The sequence below is a fragment of the Macrotis lagotis genome, chromosome 3, assembly GCF_037893015.1.
Source record: "Macrotis lagotis isolate mMagLag1 chromosome 3, bilby.v1.9.chrom.fasta, whole genome shotgun sequence".
Taxonomy (NCBI): domain Eukaryota; kingdom Metazoa; phylum Chordata; class Mammalia; order Peramelemorphia; family Peramelidae; genus Macrotis; species Macrotis lagotis.
Window position 1 is genome coordinate 174,305,880 of NC_133660.1, and position 15,334 is coordinate 174,321,213.

Here is a 15,334-nt window from a genome sequence, read left to right on the forward strand (position 1 = left end):
ATATTTTGGAACATATGGATCCTTCCTTTCTGTCCTTGATCTGTTTAGAATATATGTATAATAGGAGAAGATGGTGGAATAAGACAGAAATACTGAGCTCTCCAAAATTCTCCCACATACAAGGCAAAAGTTCATCTTAAAATGAATCTTGAGGCACTGAAATAATTAAATGTGGAGCATAAAGCATTTGTCCTTGTAAGACAAGAGAGATCTGACCTCCCAGGTTGGAGGTTTGACTCAATCAGAGTGCAATCACCTCTAGGCAAATTCTGCAGAATCAATAACCAACAAGCCCTGGGGGCAACTCATACTCAGTGGTTAGCGTCAATCTCAGGAACTTTCACCTTATGATCAATATGGAGGTGGGAAAGCTGAACAGGGGAGAACTGAAGGACCCTCTGCTACTATAGATGTCAGACTAGCTGTACTGATTAGAAGTTCCTGGCTGTGGATGAGAAAGGAGCACATACTTGGTAAGTGCAGTAGCAGAGAAATAGTAACTCTGCTAGCTGTGGGCACTCTATGTGGATTCTTGCAGGAGAGTAGGGTCCCTGCTTTTGATTCTAGAGTGGAAGGGTGAGCTGAAGTTTACAGCCACAAGAAGAACTGCAGAGAAGAAAAGTATTTGTGATGAGAGCATGTGTGTCCTAGCCATGACAAAAGAGTGGAAAGGAGTAGGTGAGAAGACAGGCAGGCCCCCAGATAAAACTCAGATAATGACAGTATGCAAAACTTGAAAACATCATTCTCTACCTGCTTAAAAAAATGAATAAACAAAGAATAAAGAACCTGATCACAGCTATCTACTATGAGAATAGAAAAGATCTATGGCCATACTTAAAGGAGAGTGAAGTTAAAAAAACTGCTCCTATTTCTTTTTAAACTTTAACAAAAGAATATTTTACTTAAAAATATAGTATGAACAAAATGCAAAAGTTTCCACCAATACTTCAAAGTCATAATTCGTTTTTTTGCATTAGTCATTTCTTTGGTTTATTTATTTCATATTATTACAATAATCTTGTTGTGAGGGTAAACATAACCGCCCCCCCCAAAAAGATGAGAAAACTCTAGAATAGTAAGAGAGAGACAAAAAGTGTACTTCAGTCTGTGTTCAGATTCCAATTGTTCTGTCTATGGGATGAGTTTCCTTTTTTTTTTTATCATAAGTCCACCAGAGAAGTTGCTTCAATATTTTTCCCACAGTTGCTATTACTAACTGTATTTCCCTCCACTCTATTCCTCCCCATTTTCATTCAATTCTCTCTCTCTCTCTCTCTCTCTCTCCTTTCATCCAATCCCTGTTCAGAAGTGTATTGTATCTGGTAACATCTCCCATGATCTTCCCTCTCTTCTATCACCTACTCCTCATTCCCCCTTATCTCATCCCTTTCCTCTCATTTTTCTCTAGGTAAGATAGATTTCTAAACCCTATTAAATGTGTATGTTATTTCCTCACTGAGCCATTTCTGATGAGAATGAAGGTTTACTCATTTCCCCTCACTTTCCCATGTTCCACTCCATTGTAAAAGCTTTTTCCTTGACTCTTATGTGAAATATCTTATCCCCTTCTTCCTCTCCTTTCTCTTTCTCCCAGTACATTCCTTTATCTCCCATTGACTCCATCTTTTTATTATATTATACCATTAGATTCAGCTCCTTCCTGTGCCTTGTTTATATATGCTCCTTCTAACTTCTCCTATAAATGACAAATGAGTTATTAGTATTGTCTTCCCATTCAGGAATGCAAACAGTACAACATCATTAAGTTCTTCATAATTAGTCCTTCTCATCTATCCTCTCTATGGTTCCCCTGAGTCCTGTACTTGGAAATCAAACTTTCTGTTCAACTCTAGTTGCTTCAATAAGAAAGTTTGAAAGTCCCCTGTTTCATTGAAAGTCCATCTTTTCCCTTGAAAGAGAATGTTCAGTTTTGCTGGTGATGACTGGTGATCCTGGTTGTGACTTTCAGGTAGCCCAATAATTTTTAAATTATCTTATCTGGATCTGTTTTTGAGGTCATTTGCTTTTTTTCCAATGAGATAGTTCACATTTTATTCTAATTTGGGATTCTTTTTTTGGTACAGTTTTAGTTCTTCCTGATTTCTTGCATAGTCATTGGCTTCCTTTAGTTTCATTCTGCATTTGAAGGAGTTATTTTCTTCAAAAAGATTTTTAATCTCCTTTTCCAGTAGGCCAAGTCTGCTTTTTAAAGGCATTCTTCTCCTCATTTGCCTTTTGTGTTGCTTTTTTTTTCCAACTGGTTTTTAACATTTTCTTCAGTAATTTTTTGTATTTCTTTCGCTAAGCTGTTGATTTGGTTTTCATGATTTATCTGCATCACTCTCATTTCTCCTCCCAATTTTTCCTCCACCTCCCTTAAATGCTTTTTTGTTAGGTTTTTTTGCAAAGCAAATGGGGTTAAGTGGCTTGCCCAAGGCCACACAGCTAGGTAATTATTAAGTGTCTGAGACCGGATTTGAACCCAGGTACTCCTGACTCCAGGGCCAATGCTTTATCCACTGCACCACCTAACTGCCTCTCTTAAATGCTTTTCAAAGTCTTTTTTTTTTTTGAGCTCATCCATAGTCTGAGCCTATTTTCTATTTCTTTTGGAGGTTTTGGATATAGAAGCCTCAACTTTGACATTTTCTGAGTATGTATTTTGGTCCTCCATGGGACCAAAGTAATTTTCTATGGTCAGATTCTTCTTTTTCTTTTGTTTGCTCAGGTCCTCAGTTTATGACTGATTTACCACACTTCCAAGGCTTTTTTGGGGGGGTTGGGGAATAATCCACAGGGACCTTAATTCCTCCAAGGTCTTATGAGAGACTCTGACTGCTTTTTTGCCTGTGCTCTGGGATGTGGATGACCACAGACTCTCCTCTCTGTCCTGGAGCTGTGAGGAGGATCCCTGCTCCACTATGGTGGTATGAGAGTCCAAACTGCAACCTGGATCTGAGGGCAAACAGCAGAGTACTGCTCCAGGGAGAGTGGAGAGACTTCTGCAGTCTCCCAGACCCCCTTACCATCTGTGGGCTGAGAGCTCTATAAGTTCTGGGAAGCTCCACTGATTTCCGCTGTAGGTTCTCACCATAGGGTTGCTCTGAGACTGGCTCTCCACTCTGGTGTGACAGAGTTGTCTCACCACCCCTTCCAGCTGTACCCAGTGATCCCTGGCCCACGAGGTCTAGAAACCACCCCCCTCTACCACAAACCCTGGCACCTAGCCCAGCTGCACTGTGCTGCAGCTGCGCTGTGACTACACTGTGGTTGGGGCTCTTTCCAACCCCTGGTCCTGGTGAAACAGACCTTTCCTGTGGACTTCTAAGTTGTCTTGAACTAGGAAATTGTATCACCCAATCTTTCTGTGGGTTCTACCCCTCTAAATTTTGGCTAGAGTCAAAATTTGACAGCTTTTGAAGTATTTTGGGGGAACAAATTTCTGGGAATTCCTGCCTTCATGCTGCCATCTTGTTTCCACAAAAATTGTTCCTATTTAAAAGAAAAATATAAAAATGGTTATAAGTCCTAAAAGAGTACTTAGAAAAGCATGAAAAGGACTTTAAAAATCAAAGGATTAAAGAAAATTAGAAAATTGACCAATTGGAGAAAGGGATTAAAAAACTTAAGGGAAAAAATAAACTCCTTAAAATCAGAATTGAGCAAGGGAAAGCTAATAACATTATCTGACACCAAGAAATAATGAAACAAAGTCAAAAGAATGAAAAGAAGACAATGTGAAACATCTCATTAGAAAAATGACTGATATGGAGAACAGATCAAGAAGAGACAATATAAAAATTGTTGGACTACCTGAAAGTTATGAGTTTTTTTTAAAAAAGAGTCTAGATACTCTATGCAAGAAATGAAATATTTTATATTTCCATAAAAGGAAGTACTCAGTAAAATACAAAGAAGGTAGCTTCTCCATATAACCACATCCTGATTGAAAAATACCTAGTGAACAAATGGATGTGTAAGTCAAAAAGATAAATGTAGAAATAGGGGTAACTTAGGATTGCTTTAGTTCATAACTTTGTACATGCTTAATAACTTTATACATATAAACTTCTCTATCCCAGAAGAAGCTTAAGGTTCATTATCATAATATGTGATATAGGTGGAGGCATGTCCAGGATGGGGTGATATATTAAAAAGTAATATATAAGAGGTGCACCAGGAAATTGGGAATTACATAATTCCCAGCCAATGAGGACCTAAGGGAAGGAACAGGCATTTCAGGGGTAGAGATCACTTGGTTTTTGCTTCTGTGCATGTATGTCTTTGATGATGCACACCCTTCCTGAAGGAATGTATTAAATATTTAGGTTATTTCATCCACCCTAGAGTCTTTTTTCTTACAGCTATTACAAGAAATTATTAAGAAAAATTACCCTGATGTTCTGGTTTAAAATAGAAATAGAAAAAAATCTACTGATCACTGCCTGAAAGAGATTCCAAGATGAAAACTCATAGGAATGTATTATAGCCAAGTTTTAAAACTCCCAAGTCTTATATTTAAAACAAATACTACAGGCAACTGCAACAATAAAAACAATTTAAATACTGTAGAGCTACAGCCAGGATAACACAAGATCGAGCAGCTTCTACATTAAAAGACCAAAGGACTTGGAACATTATCTTTTGAAGAGCTAAGTTGCAAGCTAGGGATTGCAATCATGAATAACTTACCCAGAAAAGTTGAATATAATCCTGATTTTTTTTTTTAAAAAAGGACATTTAATGACTGGGAAGACTTTCAGGTATTGTGACAAAAAAGACTAAGATTCAATGGAAAATTTGACACATGAGATCTGGGCAAAACATAAAGTAACATTTAAGAGAGACTCATTAAGGTCAAACTGCTTACTACTAATATGGGAAAACATTATCTGTTCTCTTAAGAATGTTATCATTAGGGGGCGGCTAGGTGGCATAGTGAATAAAGCACCGGCCTTGGATTAAGGAGTACCTGAGTTCAATTCTGGCCTCAGACACTTAATAATTACCTAGCTGTGTGGCCTTGGGCAAGACACTTAACCCCATTTGCCTTGCAAAAACCTAAAAACAAAAAGAATGTTATCATTACTTGGATAGTTTGAAAGAGCCTGCATAGATAGAAGATGGGGTTGAGATGAATATAATAGAATTAGTCTTAAAAAATAAAATTGGATAGGGAGAGGTAAAAAATGGAGCAATTTTTTCATACAAACCAAATGTAAATGGAAGAACTGTTAAAGTAGAAACTACTACTACTACTACTACTACTAGAGAACTGGTAGTGCTAGAACCTTATTCTCATTGAAATTGAATTAAAGACTAAATAAAAATCTAGAAGGGTATAATACTCTTCTAATTTTATAAAGAAAAATGAGTAAGGGGCAGCTAGGTGGTACAGTGGGAGCTGAAGTCAGGAAGACCTGATTTCAAATTTGATCTCAGTCACTTAATAATTACTTAGCTGTGTGACCTTGGGCAAGTTACTTAATTCCCCCATTGCCTTGCAAAAAACAAAAAAGAAAGAAAGAAAGAAAGAAAGAAAGAAAGAAAGAAAGAAAGAAAGAAAGAAAGACAGACAGAAAGAAGGAAGAGAGAAAGAAAGAAAGAAAGAAAGAAAGAAAGAAAGAAGAAAGAAAGGAAGGAAGGAAGGAAGAAAGAGAGAAAGAAATAGAAGAGTAAAGACACAGGATAAGGGAGGGTTTTTTTTAACAAGGGTTTTTAGATCAAGAAGTGGAGGGATGGACTGAGAGAGTAAGGGAGGAATTTTTCAAAAGATGTGGATTAGAGAGGTAGCAATTAGCAGTAAATCAAACCTATGAGGAGGGTTAGGAGAATGAACAATGATGAAAAATAGGATGGAGGGAAATGCACATCTGGTAATTATAACTTTGAATGTGAATGGAATGAACTCATTGATAAATTGGAAATGTATAGCAGGATGGATTAAAAATCCATTATTAATGAGTTCATCCCATTCACATTCAAAATTATAATGTGAGGACCTGAGTTCAAATTTGACCTCAGAAACATAATATTTATTTAGGTATGACCTTGCATAAGTCACTTAGCCCTGTTGCCTTGCAAAAATTAAAAAAATAAATTTAGCAATTTAAGTAAAATGGAAAAATATCAACAAAAATATAAATTGCCTAGATTTAGAGAAGAGAAAATAGAATATCCAAATAAACCCATTTTAGAAAAAAAGAAATTGAACAGGCCATAAATGAGCTTCCTAAGAAAAATAGCATCAGGGCTAGATGGATTTACAAGTGAATTCTACCATTTAAAAATCAATTAATTCCAATATTAAAAAAAATTATTTGGGAAAATAGGTAAAGAAGGAATCCTATCAAACTCTTTTTATAAAACAAATATAATATTTATATTCAAACTAGGAAGAGCAAAAACAGAGAAAGAAAATTATGGATCAGTTTCATTAATGAATATAGTTGCAAAAATAATAAATAAAATACTAGCTAGAAGACCACAGCAATATATTGTGAAGTTGGGGGCGGCTAGGTGGCATAGTGGATAAAGCACTGGCCCTGGAGTCAGGAGTACCTGGGTTCAAATCCAGTCTCAGACACTTAATAATTACCTAGCTGTATGGCCTTGGGCAAGCCACTTAACCCTGTTTGCCTTGCAAAAACCTAAAGAATATATATATATTGTGAAGTTTATATATTTTGACCAAGTAGAATTTATACAAGAAATGCAGGAATGGTTTAGCATAAGGAAAACTATTAATATAATTAGCTATATCAATAATAAAGGTCACAAAAATTATAATTAGATCAATAGTTGCAGAAAAAATTTTTGATAAAATATAACACATTCCAATTATTAAAAAAAAACTTGAAAGAATAGGCAGGTATAAATGGATTTTCCTTAAAATGATAAGAAGCAACTACCTAAAACCTTCAGTAAGCATTACTTGTAATAGGGATAAGCTTGAAGCCTTCCCAATAATATAAGAAATGAAACATAGATTCCCATTGTCATTAATATTATTACCCAATATTGTTTTAGAAATGCTAGCAATACAACTATTTCTTCTTTCACAATATGACTAATATGGAAATAGATTTTATATGATTGCACAGTTGACAAATGGTCAGAGGATATGAACAGGCAGTTTTTTTGCTGGAAAATAAATTCTACATATAGTAATATGGAAAAAATGCTTTAAATCACTATTGATTAGAGAAATGTAAATTAAAACATCTTTGAGATATTACCCTTATCAGATTGGAAAAATAATAAAAGGGAAAAGGGACAAATGTTGAATAGTATGTGGGGAAATTAGGACACTAATTTACTATTGGTGGAACTGAGAACTGATCCAACTATTTCAGAGAGCAACCTGAAATTATGTACAAAGAATTATGAAACTGTTGGTACTCTTAAAGGGATTAAAGAAAAAGGAAAAGAACAGAAATAGATATACACACACAGACAAAAAGCAAAAGTGCTTATTAACACTCCTATTATTCAATAATAGAAATACTAACTATAGGAATAATAGAGGGGGAAAAAAGAGGGGAGGAAAACAGAATAGAAAAATAGAAAAAAAATTCACATATTCATTAGCATTCTGTCTTTAAGACCTACAAAATCCAAGAGGAAAATCTTGAAAGAGAAATGTTCATTCAAAATAAGTAGAGAAGTATAAACTATTTAAGAATGTAACTATCAAGATTCACCTAGGAAAATATGACTATAACTCTAAAACATGCTGTACATAGACATAAATAATAAGAAAAACATTAACTGCTCCTGTGTAGGGTAAACCAATATAATAAAAATCAAAATTTTACTTAAATTACCTATTCAATACTGTAACAATTAAACTTCCAAAGGAATATTTTATGGAAACAGAGAAAATAAAATTCATATAGAGGAACAAATGGTCAAGAATTTAAAAAGTAATAATCTAATATTAGCAGTATTAGATCTCAAGATATTCTGCAAAGCAGTAATCAAAATGATTTGATACTAGTTAAAGAAGAAATTTATCAGTGGAACAGATTAGGTATACAATATACAGAATCATTAATCCTGTCACTTGGGGACTTAAAAATATTCTGCCAATAGGAAATCTCACTATTTGACAAAAATTGCTTAGAAAAATGGAAAGCAGGGGCGGCTAGGTGGCGCAGTGAATAGAGCACTGGCCTTGGAGTCAGGAGTACCTGGGTTCAAATCTGGTCTCAAACGCTTAATAATTACCTAGCTGTGTGGCCTTGGGCAAGCCACTTAACCCCATTTGCCTTGGAAAAAAACCTAAAAAAAAATGGAAAGCAGTATGACAGAAACTGGGTTTAGATCAATCCCTCATACTATACACCAAAATAAACTTTATTTTTCTCCTTTTATTTTTTAATTATTTTAATACATATTTATGGAATAAAACAAGAATTTCCATAGCATACAATAGAAAGGATGACTGCATGAACCTGTAATTCTCTTTTGTACAACTTGCTATTTCTTTCAAATTATCAAATTTCAAAAATTATCATTAAAAATTCATTCTTTTCCCTCCTTTTTTCCACCTGCCCCCATCTCACATTAGAGATAATTATGATTAGACATAAATAGATATATATGCACACAGATGAAAAATTATTTTATACATACTTCTATTTCTTTCTTCTGTCCTTTTTAGTTAATTTGGGTATTTATAATAGTCAAAATAACTTATTCACTCAAAGTCATTCTTAAAATATTGCTGCTGTTTCTGTATACAACATTGTTTTGGTTCTGCTCATTTCACTCTTCATTATTTCAAGCAAAATTTTCTATATTTTTCTAAGATCATTGAACTCATCATTTTTTATAGCACAGTAGTATTCCATCATAACTGTATAGCACAATTTGTTCAGCCACTCCCCAACTGATGGACATTCCAGCAATTTCTAATTCTTTGCTACCACCAAGAGACCTCCTGTAAACATTTAGAATATTTAGGTTCTTTTCCTTTTTTCCCCAATCATCTTTGGAAAAAAGACCTAGCAATGGTATTACTGGCTCAAAAGATACAGTAGTTTAATAAATTCTTTGGGCATATTTCTGGATTGCTCTTCAAAATGATGGATCAGTTCACAATTTCACCAATAATGAATTAATGTTCAAATTTTTCTACATTTCCTCCATCATTTGTTGTTTTTTTCCCCATCAGTCATTTTAGCCAATCTGGTAAGTATCTTAAGGAAGTTTTAATTTTCATTTCTCTAATTGATAACAATTTAGAGTATTTTTCATATGTCTTCAATGGAAGAAATAAGCTTTAAATGGATAGATGACCCAGGGGTCACATCATAAACCAATTAGAAAAGCAAGGAAGGAACTATCTTTCAGATTTATGGATGGGATAATCTACAATTTAAAAGTTTTTGCACAAGCAAACCTAATGTAACAATTAGAAGTGAAATAGGGAACTGGGGAGGAAACTTTGCAGCCATTTTTCTTGATAAATGTCTCACATCCAGGATATATAAACAACTGATTCAAATTTCTAAGATCAAGAGCCAGTTCCCCACCGATAAAGGGTCAACAGATATGAATAAGCAGATTTTAAAAAGAGGTCCAAGCTATCAACAACAGATATTCCAAATCATTAATAGAGAAATGAAAACTAAAGTAACTTTAAAGTTCCATCTCATACCCATCAGATTGACAAAAATGATAAAAGAGGAAAATGAAAAATATGGAAGGAATTGAAGGAAAACAACTACCCTAGTATATCTTTGTATTCACAACTGTGAATTGTTTCAGTCATTCTGGAAAAATAATTGAACTCTGTCCCTAAATATTATTGAACTGTGCATATTCTTAGCCCACTACTAAACCTGTACTCTAAAGAAATAAATTTAATAATATGCTCTTTGTGTACAAAAAATTTATAAAAACTCTTTTTCATAGTAGCCCAAAATTAAATCCATGAGGAACCCATTTATTGGGAAATAGTTAAATAAATTGTGGTATATGAATGCAATGCAATATTATTATGCCATAATAAATTATGAAATGAATAATTTCATAGAAACTGGGATGACCTCTACGAATTGATGCAGAGTGAAGTAAAGGGAACTAGGAAATGATTTATATAATGCTGACATCACAAAGAAAAAGTGCCTTAAAAGACTTCAGAAATTTGAGCTAGTCAATGATAGAACAGAGAACTCAAAGAATAAAGATTTAACATTTCACTTAACCTCCTAATAGAAAATTGATGACCTTAAAATGAAGAAAAGACATATCATTATGAACATGACCAATGTGGAAATTTATTTTCCTGGACTATGACCTATGTATTCAATACTTTACTTTTTATTTTAAAATTTTTGTTCTATGAGAAAGGTTATTGTTAGGACAGCTTCATGAAAGAAAAAGGCAAAATATTTTTATGATATGTGTGTGACATTTATTTCAACATAATTTATTTCTTTGCAATGGGAAGGGGGGGAAAAAAGGAAATACAAGCCCTCCTGGTGCCTTGAATAAATACTATGCAGGTGGCTGTCTTTTTCAACTATTCATAAACTCAGTCCTAAGCTTTGGGAATAGAAATCTGGGTTGAAACATTCTGTAGGAATCTAAAGCTATTTTTCTTTGCCATAGATGTTAGTAGGTGTTTTGGTGAGATGTGACCCCCTTAGGCAAAAACAGACTTCACAAAATCTTGACATCTTGACATATGATTTGTTTTCTTTTTATAGGACTCACTCAAGTCTTTTCTTGAATCTCAAGACCATTCATAGTGGATATCCAGAAGATTTTTCTTTTTCACCCTGGAAGATGTTGGGGAGGACAAAGGGGTTTTCATGAGATGAAAAGAAGGGCTTATCTTAAGAATAAGGTGGATATTAGGTAAAGTTATCTCCAAAGCAAGGTAATGATTCCAAATGAAACAAACACCACATGGCTAAGATAAGAGCAAGAGCTGAACAGTTCCCTTAAGTTTATAAGCATTATTTTTCCTCCTAAGGCAATGGGGTTAAGTGACTTGTCCAAGATCACACAGCTAAGTAATAATTAAGTGTCTGAGGTCAGGTTTGAACTCAGATCCTCCTGACTCCAGGACCAGTGCTCTATCTAGCATCTAGCTGCCCCTATAAGCTTTATTTTTTTTTTTTTACCAGACTAAGGTGATCTTAAGATAAAAATTCTAGGTCCTGTAATGAAACTGTGCTTTATTTTCTGTAAACTTGTTATATTTTTATCTCTTTTCCTTAATTGGTTGTAAAATGATTTTTGAAAATTTTTGTTTCTGAGCAGCTAATCTAATTTGTCACTTCTTTAAAAGAATGTTACAAAGTTAATAGATCAGGAAATGTATATCCAGATTTCATCTTGGCATTTGACACTTGCAGTTTGCTTTTTGGCAAGGTGGATAGATTTGGATGATATATAATGTAGTTGGGAGGATTTAGAAATGGTTAAGTGTTGATTGAAGGATTGAGATCTCTAGTACATAGAACTCTGTGATTGTTTAAAAAAAATTCAACATGGCACAGCTAGGTGGCACAGAAGATAGAGCACCAGCCCTGGAGTCAGGAGGACCTGCCTTGCAAAAAAAAAAAAAATCCAACATTTTATTTAATGAAGATTTCTTAACTTTTTTTTTTGTGTCACGGATGCTTTTAGCAGTCTGATGAACCCTGTGAACCTCAAAATAATATTTTTAAATATACAAATGAAAATGCAAAGGAAATCAATTCTATTGAAACAGCTGCAAAAATATTTTTTAAAAAGCTAAATTCGTGGACCCCAGATTAAGAACCCCTGATTTAAATGAAGACAAATGTCAAGTTTATCAAATTTGTAAATGACACAAACCTGGAGGACATTTGTGATGTACTGAATAATTGATAGAATTGGGAACCAAAAAGATCTCACTAGACTAGTACAGTGCCCTGAAGCTAAATGGATAAAATTTAGATAGGAACTGGATTAATGATGTCATTGATATTTGTTATTTTGTTCAGTCATGTCCATTGTTTTATGACTCCATTTTGGGTTTTTTGGGAAAATACTGGAATGGTTTGCCATTTCCTCCTCCTGCTTATTGTACAACTGTGGAACTAAGACAAATAGGCATAAGTGACTTAACCAGGGTCACTTGCTAATAAGTGTCTGAGACTAGATTTGAACTAAGGAAGATGAGTCTTCCTGATACCACACCCAAGGTTCTAACCACTGGAACATCCAACTGCTCAACACAATACATAACCAAGTGTTTTGTGTATTGTTCAGTCATGTCTAACTCTTTGTGACCTCATTTTAGGGTTTCCTTGGCAAAAATATTGGGTTGGTGTGACATTTCTTTCTCCAGTTCATGAGGAAACGAGGTAAATAGGGTTAAGTGACTTGCCAAGGGTTACATAGTTTATAAGTGTCTGAGGATGGATTTCAATTCATGAGGATATCTTCCTGACTCCCTGCTTCCTGAGCCACCCAGCTGTCCAATTTCATTCATATAGAGAACCTTCAAATAAGAAAATTCCCTCTGTCAATGTAGGATGGTACATTGTATTCTTAGAATTGCCTGGAATATAAAGCTAAAATATGTGAGACACAACTTTAATCCACATCTTCCTATCTCTAAGGGCAGCTCTCCACTATACCCTACTGCCTCTTATGATAAAAAAAAAAAAGATTGAAATGTCACAGGGAAAGGAGCGGCTAGGTGGTGCAGTGGATAAAGCACCGGCCCTGGAGTCAGGAGTACCTGGGTTCAAATCCGGTCTCAGACACTTAGTAATTACCTAGCTATGTGGCCTTGGGCAAGCCACTTAACCCCATTTTCCTTGCAAAAACCTAAAAAAAAGAAAGGGAAAAAAAAAAGAAATGTCATAGGGATAAATGTAAAGTCTTGCTTTAAGGGTTTAAAAATGATCAATTTTACTTCTACAAGTTGGGAGAAGACAATTTAGAGAACAGTTGTATGGAAAACATCTGGGGATTCTAAAGTACTTAAAACGCAATAAGAGTCAACAGTTTGGCATGGCAGCTAAAACTAACAATAACCCATGAATATGATTTCAGGTAGAATCGAGATGCAAGTATTCATAACAGAAGATCACAATAGTCTCTGTACTCTGCCCTCATCAGAACTTAATGTTTAGTTCTATACATTATATCTTAGGAAGGAAATTGAGAAATTGAAGTACACCCATGGAAAATCAGAATAATGAGCTTAAAGAATAGGGGAAAGGGGAATGATTAACTTGGAGATAAGACAAAGCAGACATCATCACTTCAAAGTTGTAGAAAGCTATCTTGTAGAAATGAAATTAAAATTGTTTTACTTCATCTTCAGGTTCAGATTTGGATTCTGTGTAAGAAAGAATTTTATAACAGATAAAGTGTCCGAGAGTGGAATGGGATGTCTTAGACAGGTAGATGATAAATGATAGATAAATTAGAGCATTTACTTTTTTTCCAGACTTTGTGCTAAGTACTGGGGATACAAAATTTTGAAATCCTTGATAACCCTTGTCTTCAAGGAACCTTTTTTTTTAATTATAGAAAATATCACATCAAAGGGAACTGGAAAGAGACAGGAGAGACACACCTTTAGTAGCACGATGATTAGATGGCATAGAAGACTGGTTCTTGGCAGAAAAATAATGAAAGTTCAGTCTTCAGAGATGGGAGAATAAGGAATAAAGTCTCATTTTATGTGTATATATTATCATGCATATTATATATATATATATATATATATATATATATATATATTTCTCTAGCATGGTTAAATACCCTCTAAGCTATCATACAATTCTCAATTTCATATGATTTCAGAAAAGTATATAAAATATATCTATATTTATTTGTATATGATATATATATATATTATTTAATCTGTGTGTGTTTGTGTGTAAATTTTGATCCAGACCTGTAGTGGGTAACTTAAAATGTCCTCCTTCTGGAGAAGGAAATGATGAACCACTCCAGTATCTTTGCCCAGAAAACCCCTTGAACAATATTGATCTTCTTTGGTCCATGGAGGGAGGAAGAGTTGGACATGACTGAATGACCGAGCAACAAATATATTCATAAGAGACAATGAGATGAACTATGAGTTTAGAAAATTTAGGTCTCTATTTCTGACACATAGCAGAGCACTGAGAGGAAGACATTTAAAATTACCTGTCACAAGTCTGATCCAAAGTTTACATACCATACACACACTCCTGTACTCCCCATACCAATGTGTAAATATGCACATGTATGTGATGTATAATGACATGTATTTGTTTTATATATGCGTATATGTGCACACTGACATGCTTGTGAAAACATATGGGATTGAAAGTAGGATTATACTTGATTATACTTGATTATACAAGTCCAGCCCCTTGTTTTACAAATGAGGAAAACCAAATCATATCAGTAGTAAGAAAGGGCTAGGACATTCAAGGATAAGTGATTTTTATCTAATCCAGTGGTGCTCCTTCCTTTTACAATACAGTCTTCATGCTTTTATACAGTCTTGATTCTTCAAAGATCTTCTTCAAGTTTTTAAATTTCTATTTAGTTCTTCAAAAATTCATGGATTCATTGGTGTGGCCATTCTTCTCATCAGTGAAGAACCTGTCGGCTCCACTGTTTGCTAGAGAGTCTCCTTTGGTTGACCTCCAGGTGGCGCAGTGGATACAGGGCTGGTCCTGGAGTTTGAATGTGACTTCAGACACTAGTGCTGTGACCCTGGGCAAGTCACTAGATCCTATTTGCTTCAGTTACAGATGAGGATCTGTAAAATGAGCTGGAGAAGGAAACGGTAAAACACCCAGTGCCCTGCTGATGGTATCATAACTAGGATTTGTCAGAAGTGGGACACATACCTAGATTTTCTAAATATCAACCTCACTGCTCTTCTGGATATATTTGTTACTTAGTCATGCCCAGGTCTTTCTCACTCGATGGACCATAGCAGGTCAATATAGGGTTTTCCTTGGCAAAGATACTGGAGTAGTTTGTCATTTCCTTCTTCAGAAGGACATTTTAAGTTACTCATTACAGGTCTGGACCAAGAAAACCCTAAATAGGGGTTACAAAAATTGGACATGACTGAACTGCAAGACCTTCAATTGCCAAGGCAGAAAAAATGAAATTCCAGTAATAAACCAGGCTAACAATCCTTTGAGCTTGGTAAATCCTGCACAGAGTTGGGGTCATATCATTGCTGCACTTAGGCAGAAGAAAAGATATCTTATCAGAAAGCTTTCTCATTAATTATTCACTGGGGAGGGCACATGGGATAATTGAAGCAGTGTTGGACTTGGGACTCTTCAGCGTTAGGAACTAGTCTTTAATACTTAACTAG

General features: G+C 34.8%; 1 long non-coding RNA gene across 2 annotated transcripts in view; it reads left to right on the top strand.

Moving 5' to 3' along the window:
• LOC141517980 (uncharacterized) overlaps positions 1-13,656 on the top strand; it is a 62,318-nt gene extending 48,662 nt beyond the window's left edge. For both annotated transcript variants that reach the window (XR_012477039.1, XR_012477040.1), the window contains exon 4: positions 10,722-13,656. This is a non-coding gene — a long non-coding RNA (uncharacterized LOC141517980). The remainder of the gene's footprint in view (positions 1-10,721) is intronic.
• Positions 13,657-15,334: the final 1,678 nt, after the last annotated feature.